Genomic DNA, 9108 nt, shown 5'->3' on the forward strand with positions numbered 1-9108 from the left:
CCATAGACATGTCATGCCTGAGCTCTCATAATGCACAAGCAGGTCCAACTAATGCTAAAGGCAGCACAAATGTTTCTGTAGTTGAACCTCAATATGCTTCTCAAAAGCACTTTTTAAAAAGATTTTATTTGTTTATTTGACAAAGAGATAGAGAGCACAAGTAGGCAGAGCAGCAGGCAGAAGGAGAGGGAGAAGCAGACACCCCACTGAGCAGGAAGCCTGATGTGGGACTCTATCCCAGGGTCCTGGGATCATGACCTGAGCCAAAGGCAGCTGCTTAACCAACTGAGCCACCCAGGTGTCCCGCTCCTCACAAGTACTTTTTAAAAAATCTCCCCTGGTGTCCAAGCAGCTTAAGAACAAAGATTCTGAAAAATCAGGAAAAATGTCCTAACTTTAGAATTTAAGGTCACCTAAGGAATATAGACCAGTTTAATGACTTCCCCACCACTAAGAAGCCAAGCAGGTCATGAGCCAGCCCGGGACCATCCTGAGTACTTTTCTTCGAACTTCAGTCTAAAAGTATTTCTCTGATGGAAGCTGCTACTTCATGTAAAATGAAATTCCTCCAAACTAATGCACTAATTTCTTTTTTTGGTCCAAATTTCTACACATAGATCCTATATTTCTTTTTCATTTCCAAAAAAACATGTTTCTATACCATTTTTTAAAGATTTTATTTATTTGACAAACAGAGATCACAAGTAGGTGGAGAGGTAGGCAGAGAGAGAGAGAGGAGGAAGCAGGCTCCCTGCTGAGCAGAGAGCCCGATGTGGTGCTTGATCCCAGGACCCTAGGATCATGACCTGAACTAAAGGCAGAGGCTTTAACCCACTGAACCACCCAGTCACCCCTCTATACCATTATTAATGCTTTATTTTGTGCAATGAGAAAATCTTATCTGGATAAATTTTGTAATAGCACTGACTTAAACTGTATTCTCCCTTCATTAAAAATAATAATCATAGTACAGTAAGCAATAACAGAATAAAACATTCCCACCAAAGCTTCTCAGTTTAGTTCACAGGAGAGCAAACTAACCAAACCACAAAACATACTTCGGTGGAAGCTGACATAGTAGAAAAAGCCTTCTATTGGAAAGCAGAGAATTAATAGCTGAGAGACCTTGTGGGGATTGTTTGAAAACTGGCATAAAAGTGAAAATGCTATTTGAAATGCCATCATTGACTTTAAACCCCTCACTTGGAAATACATATATGTACTCATGCAATTGGTCAATCAACAAATATCTGTAGAGTGTCAATCATGTATCGCTGATAAGTGTTAGGTATTTATTCTGATTTAGGTTACTGAACCATCTTCCTAATCTTATCTCTTTTTAACCAAAAAGAAAATAACTTTCTGCTGGATAATTAAAAGCTCTGCAACAAGCTGCAATGAGAAGTCATCTAAGGCATATTTATTTACTTCTAGATTTCATGCTACTATTGAAATTAAATTATGTATTACTCATCATTGAAACTTGGGATTTCTTCCCACTGAGGTATTTCTGTTCTTGGGGAAACTGAGGTCGGAGACTTATTTTCATTGCTTTCCCTTGTGTGTTTCCTCTGTCCCTTGCTTTCTGGTCAGACTGAAAGGATAGACAGAATGAACTGAGAGAGGAACGTTAAGAATTTAAGACATCAATCTTTTGTGTGACCAGGCCCAATTCAATTTATGAAGAGTGAAGCAGAAGAGTACTAGAAGAAATCCATCTAACCTGTTCTTTTGAAAAGTTTGGCTTCTGAAGAGCAGTGAGGGAAGGGTCTGGCATAAAGGGACAGTTAAATGCTTGTGTTTCTGCTAAAGAATGAAGGGGGCGGTGCTATTTCTCCCTAGCAAGTGATGGTGGCTGGGATCCAGGTTTACAATTCTCAGCTACAACCTCTAGCAGTATAGATAGTGAGGTGGACACTTCTCTCCACGCCCATCTTCCTAAAACCTGGAGATGAGTCACCCTCATGGCTCAGATAGAAGAGGGGCTTGTTAAGCATTTCAGGCTGGGAAGGGTGGGTGCTCTGTTAGTGTGGTTAAGAACAATCAATAAGAGAAGAGAGAAGAACCACATGGTCCTCTCAATTGATGCAGAAAAAGCATTTGACAAAATCCAGCATCCGTTCCTGATTAAAATGCTTCAAAGTATAGGGATAGAGGGAACATTCCTCAACTTCATAAAATCTATCTATGAAAGACCCACAGCAAATATCATCCTCAATGGGAAAAAGCTTGCAGCCTTCCTGTTGAGATCAGGAACACGACAAGGATGCCCACTCTCACCACTCTTGTTCAACATAGTATTAGAAGTCCTAGCAACAGCAATCAGACAACAAAGAGAAATAAAAGGTATCCAAATTGGCAATGAAGAAGTCAAACTCTCTCTCTTCACAGGTGACATGATTCTTTATATGGAAAACCCAAAAGACCCCACCCCTAAACTACTAGAACTCATACAGCAATTCAGTAACGTGGCAGGATGCAAAGTCAATGTACAGAAATCAGTGGCTTTCTTATACACTAACAATGAAAATACAGAAAGGCAAATTAGAGAATTGATTCCATTTACTATAGCACCAAGAACCATAAGATACCTGGGAATAAACCTAACCAAAGAGGTAAAGGAAGACAAATACCATATGATTTCACTTATATGTGGAATTAAAAAAAAAATAACAGATGAACATAGGGGGAGAAAAAAAGGAGCAAACCATAACACAGACTCTTAACTAATAAAGAACAAACTGAGGGTTCTGGAGGGGAGGTGGGATTAAATGGGTGATGGGTATTAAGGGGGGCACTTGTTGTGATGAGCCTGGGGTGTTATATGTAAGTGATGAATCACTAAATTCTACTCCCAAAACTATTGCACTATATTTTAACTAAATGAAATTTAAATAAAAACTTGAAACAAGAAAAACAAGCAAAAGATACCTGAACAAAAATATGAAAAGATGTATTTAGTGTGTGGTTTTTTGTTGTTCTTGTTAGATTACCTGTAAAATACTGGAAACAATCTTTTTTTTTTTTTTTTTAAATTTATTTGACAGACAGAGATCACAAGTAGGCAGAGAGGCAGGCAAAGAGAGAAAGGAAGGGAAGCAGGCTCCCTGTTGAGCAGAGAGCCTGATGCAGGGCTCCATCCCAGGACCCTGGGATCATGACCTGAGCCGGAGGCAGAGGCTTTAATCCACTGAGCCACCCAGGCACCCTTGGAAACAATCTTAATATGCATCCTCAGAGTACTGGGTGAAGACAGTATAGTATATCCACATGATATCATGCTATCAAATAGTCACAAAATGAAGTATTAGTCCTCAAAGGAATGAGGAAGACTGTCCTATGGAATAATCTCCAATATGCACTACTAAATGAAAAGGCAAGTTGCACCACAGTCTGGGTAGTATGTTTCTTTATATCTAAGAAATAGAATACATTCTGGCTTGTGTTTTTTTCAAAAAGCAATTCTTTTTTTTTTTAAGATTTTATTTATTTATTTGACAGACATCACAAGTAGGCAGAGAGGCAGGCAGAGAGAGAGGAGAAAGCAGGCTCTCCACGGAGCGGAGAGCCGGATGTGGGGCTTGATCCCAGGACCCCGGGATCATGACCCGAGCCGAAGGCAGAGGCTTCAACCCACTGAGCCACCCAGGCGCCCCCTCAAAAAGCAATTCTTTTTTTTTTTTTTTTAAAGATTTTATTTATTTATTTGTCAGAGAGAGAGAGAGAGTGAGCACAGGCAGACAGAGTGGCAGAGGGAGAAGCAGGCTCCCTGCAGAGCAAGGAGCCCGATGTGGGACTCGATCCCAGGACGCTGGGATCATGACCTGAGCCGAAGGCAGCCGCTTAACCAACTGAGCCACCCAGGCGTCCCTCAAAAAGCAATTCTTAAAAGCTAATAAAAATTGTTTCTTGTTTGGAGAAATAGAATGGAGTGATTGAATCAGAGGTGGAACTTGGGTTGCTTATACTGTCCCTGGTTTTGTGCTTTTGGCTTTGGAACAGTGTAAAGGTAAATAGAAAATGAAATCAAAATCGGGGGTGGGATCCCTAAAAATTAAAAACATAAGTAAACAAATGACTGTAGCTGTATATCAAATTGATGGTTTAATGACACAGGGAAAAATCATATAGTCTGATTTTAAAACATAGTATTTGACAAATATAGTCCCAGTGGGAAATAGTCTAAGAACAACAAATAAAAAACTGCAAAGAAATCTGTGTTCATTATTCCCAGTGTTCATAGTAACGAAGCAGTGGGCTCTTTTTGCCAGGATTAAGGTGTTGGCTTTTATTCTCTTCTTCAGAACTCTTGGCTAGAACTGGGTTATATGACCACACTCTAGCTTTAAGGAAGCTGGAGACAACAAAGAGCAACACTATCACAATTATTTAGATGAATCATGAACCATTTCTTGGGGTTAGGCCTTTATCTGTTCTCTGCCACAAAAAGTAGCATCTGTTAGCAAGGATGAAGCGGAGAGAACTAATTTAAAGCACTGGCCACAGAGGGTAAGGGTGAGGGGAAAACCTCAGATGAATGCTTTCTGGGGGGCACCGGAAGGGGACAAACACACTTGTAGAGCATTCATGGGGCAAGTTAACCAAAGGACAGATTTGACTTCTAATCCCTACCATTCTTATGAGTTGGATTATGTTCATCTCTCTAAAGCATTCTCTGAAGATTCTTGAGCGTCCTCTGTGTGTGCGTGTGTGTCTGTGTGGTCCACTGACAAGAGAGGTCAAGCATCTTGCCTGAGAGCATACAGCCAATAAGTAGACGAACCTGGATTCCCACTCTCACAGAGGCAAAAGAGCCAGGGTCTTAAGTACTCCTCGAGAGACTGGTTTTACTGAATCCAAGATAAGGGTCGTAATACCTGGGATTCATTTTACAATGACAGCTAACATCTAACAGGCAAGCAGTGTGCTAAGGGCTTTATATAGACGATCTCTCTTAAACCTAGAAAAAACTCAGCCATTACCTTGTGATTCCAGACAGGAACCCTGAGATTCCCATAGCCTGAGTAATTTGTCCAAGTTCTTAGCTTTTCTAAGTAGCAGAGCTGGAATGTGTGCCTAATTCTTTCTGCCTCCAGTGTCTCTCCTCTAGTTTGCCTTGGGAAACTGTCTCTTCCTGGAAAGAAGTTTTTTTTTTTTTCAAGCTTTTTATTTCTGAGACATCCTTTTCAGTTCTTAAATTTACATTGTGTGATTGTGGGGGTCTTGGGGTCTCACTAAGTGGACAAGGAATTTAATAAAAATATTTTAGAATATAAATTACCTTCCATAGATAACATGCAAATTGGAGGAAACTTTCTGAAAGAAATATGAATGAACATTGAGAGTTAACAATTCTGAATTCCACTCTCTGCGTTCAGACCTAGTTTTTAGCAACATGGCTAAACACACCGAGAAGGTCAAAATCCTTGGTGACTATGGGACTGGTTATGCTGTCTCCTTCAGGAAAATGGTGAAGATTTAAATAATCCAGCATGCTAAGTATACTTGCTGCTTCTGTGGCAAAACCAAGATGAAAAGATGAGCTGTGGGGATCCGGCATCATGGTTCCTGCATGAAAATAGTAGCCAGTGTTGGCTGGACCTACAGTACCACTTCTGTTGTCCATGAAGTCGGCCATCAGAACACTGAAAGAGTTGAAAGACCAGCAGAAGCTCCACCATTTGAAACACTGCTAGCCTATAATAAATGGGTTAATTTATATAACAGCAACAAAAAGAATTCTGAATCCCAGAACTGGTGGTCTAGATCACAGTACCCTTAAGCAAAAGTCAGGAAGTTGTATGTCAAGTAAAAAACCTACTGTTGGCACAGAGATGAAGGCTTACACTATCTCTAGGACAGGGGCCAAGATGAAGGCCAAGAAGTCTACAGAGCACGTTAGGATCTGAGAGTCCCAAGTATAAGACCATAGAACTTTCCAAGGCCAGCTATTGGAGTAGCCAAGAAGAGACACAGGAGTGGCTTCCCCCCACAGATGACAAGAAGGCTTCTGCATGAAGCAACTTAGGTCACCTAGACTGAGAGTCACATGCTATCAGACAATGTGTTCTGTATAAACCACACTGTCAGGACTTAAACCAGCTTTGCTTTCTGCATCAGTGACTCTAAAGAAATACAGTTGACCCTTAAACCAAACAATTTGGAACTCTGTGGGTCCACTTATGCCCAGAGTTTTTACAATATGGCACTGTAAATGTATTTTCTCTCCCTTATTATTTCTTAATAACAATTTCTTTTCTTTAACTTACTTTAAGAATACAATATATAATATATAGAATATGTGTTAATCAATTGTTTATGTTATTGGCAAGGCTTCTGGTCAGCAGTAGGCTCTTAATTAGTTTCCAGGGAGTTGAAAGGTACACTCAGGTTTTTGACTATGCAGGGGGTTGGTGCCCCTGACCCCTTCATTGTCCAAGGGTCACTTGTAATTCTCTGGCTTCAGGAGCTCCTGATCTCTAGGCTCCCTTTCATTAGTGTTATCCTCTGAGGACTGTCCTTCCCACATAAAGCCAGACAGCTACTAATGTTACCAAAAGCCAGTGTACCAGAACAAATATGAAAGCAAGACAATGTCCCTACAATAAGAATAAATAATTTTAAAAATAGGCAAAGCCTCCTGAAAATTTTAAAAGTTTATTTATGAGAAATGCATAAACACCCCAATAAGTATATGAAAATCAATAACGGAAACCTCACTAAGGTAGAGTCAGGTGGCTGGCAGGGGGAGGCCTACCATTCAATGTCAGTTACAGGAAGAATTGTCAATTACAGACTCCAACAGAAGAATCCTCAATAGGAAGAGATGTATGTCGCATCTTTTACAAGAAATGGAATACCCTGGAAGTCAGTCAATGGTGAATAGTCTTCACCCTGAATGCTCACTTTTCTCCAGTTGGCTTTTACTCAAAACAGCCCCTCCCAATTTCCTCCTCCTTCTCCATACACTAACATTTTTCTCCTTTGTTTGTTGGACATGTCTGTGGTTTCCAAGCCCTGAATTTGTAGCTTTCAAGTCCTGAAATCTCTGAGAGTCCTAACAAACCCATTTTGCTGGAAAAATAACTGGCTGTTTTATTTTTAAGGTTAACAAGTAAAAAGATGGTGTTTTACTTTAGGCATTATTATCCTCTCACCATTTTTCTTTTGTGTTTATTAATCTTATGATTAGTATTAGGCCATCCAGGAGGAAAAGAAAAAGGCCCTGAACATTTTACATTATTTAAAAATTCAAAATATTTTTACTCTTCCCTGGTGACCTGGACCTGTCCTGCTCACCTGGCCTTTTTCTTGCTTTGTCTCTGCATCTCACAGCTGTGGGATATCATGTTTCTTCCACGGAGTTCTGGCTTTGAGATTAAGACTTAGTATGCCTCTCAAAATATCTTCTAGTATTGAGGTAAATGAAATATTTAGATTCATCAAAGTGTTACAGAGAGTGAGATGGAAAGAAGCCTTTGTTCTTTTCGGTGCCACAGTAAAGAGTTAGGGGAAGAGGAAATGAAAGGGAGGCAGAAGAAAGTTTTATTAAACTACACTCCAAAAGGGCACCTTCACCTCAGGTCATGATCCCAGGGTCCTGGGATCCGCTCAGCAGTGAGTCTGCTTCTCCCTCTCCCTCTGCCCCTGTTCATGCTCTCTCTCTTTCTCTCTTGCTCACTCTCTCTCTCAAATAAATAAAATCTTTAAAGAAAAAGAAAGATAAAGTACACTCCAAGGGAGGAGCCGGCCAGTCAACAAGAGAGACAAAGACAAAGTTCTGGGGAACTCCGGGGTGTGGGCTTGTTTTTTTCTTGTGGGTGGGTCCTAGGGTCCCAACATTTGAGTGGCATGCCTGAATTACCTAAGAATTAGCGAACTCTAAAAAAAAATAAAAATAAAAATAAAAGAATTAGCGAATTCTGCCTGTCTTTTCCTAAAATGTATTTAAAATACCTGCATGGTGTAGGAAATTGCAACATTATTTCTATTCTAGGGACACAGGTCACATAGTAAGAACTAAGCAGCTGCTTTCTGCACAAGTGTAACAAATGCAACAAACTTAACTCTGTCTCTGCCAGGATGCTGTAACCACAGACTGACTGTGAGATGGGTGGAATGCGGTGGTCCCCTCTGCAATCCTGGATTGGGGCTCTCCAGCAGGACATCTAAGGACAACAGGATGTCCATCGTCCTGCTCATGCCTAGCTTTCTGTCTAACAGAAGTAGTTATGTTTAAAAATTGAAAAACTGCATGCACAAAGTCATCACCAACTCTAGTAAAGATGACAATCCTGCCCACTCCAGTGATAACCATGTTAAATCAGCTCACTGGGAAGCACAGATTCCCCTCCTCCACTCACCTCACCCCCACTATCCAAAAGCCAAGCATTCCTACAAAACCTTTCATGAGCCAAAACAGCCATAAAGAGGAGGAGCAATTGCCATTGATGTACATAGAAAATTCTTTTGAGCGCTCCCAGACTCAAAAAAACAATCTCTCTTAGGATTTGCTGATACCTTAGGACACACTGATTGGGAAAAACTGTACTTTAAGATGGCTGACCAAACCAGCAAGGGAATTCCAGTCCCTGTCTCAAAGCCCTTCCGGGTTCTTCCTTCCTACCCCACCTCCCATGTGCGCCAAATACCAAGTATGCGGAAGTAGAAAGGTATAAATTCCCCGCCCTGCTTGCGCTAGGGGCTCAGACCTTTGGAGAACAACCTCGTCTGAGCCCACCAGTGTTAAATAAACCTCCAATCCTCCAAGGTCTCCGAGTGCTGCTTGGTTCTTCCACCAGGACCCAGTCCAGGTTCTGCAACATTTGGTTCCCTGACCAGGAAACCCAACCGCGCTGGCCCATTGGTTTGGGGCAATGGTGGGGCAGTGCCAGAATGAGGGATCGTAAGGGAGAAGGTGCGCCCTGCCTGATTTTTGGTGGTCTCCCGCTCGGTCGCCTCAGGCTGGCCCACCCTGCTGTTCCCACCCAGACTCAAAGGAGACTTGGCAACTGAGGACCTGATCCTGACTTTGGATTCCGGTAAGATCTAGGGCCCCAGGACCCAGTCAGGCCCATCCCTGAGGGTGGAAGTGGAGACTAATCACCT

The 9108-nt window shown here is 41.4% G+C and overlaps 1 pseudogene across 1 annotated transcript in view; it reads right to left on the reverse strand.

Moving 5' to 3' along the window:
• Window positions 1–5626, reverse strand: part of LOC308341612 (elongation factor 1-alpha 1-like) — an 80536-nt pseudogene extending 74910 nt beyond the window's left edge. The window contains exon 1 of the transcript in view: window positions 5410–5626. The product of the transcript in view is annotated as an elongation factor 1-alpha 1-like (transcript). The remainder of the gene's footprint in view (window positions 1–5409) is intronic.
• Between the last annotated feature and the right edge of the window lie 3482 nt (window positions 5627–9108).

The sequence above is a fragment of the Martes martes genome (assembly GCF_963455335.1).
Source record: "Martes martes genome assembly, chromosome: 4".
Lineage (NCBI taxonomy): Eukaryota > Metazoa > Chordata > Mammalia > Carnivora > Mustelidae > Martes > Martes martes.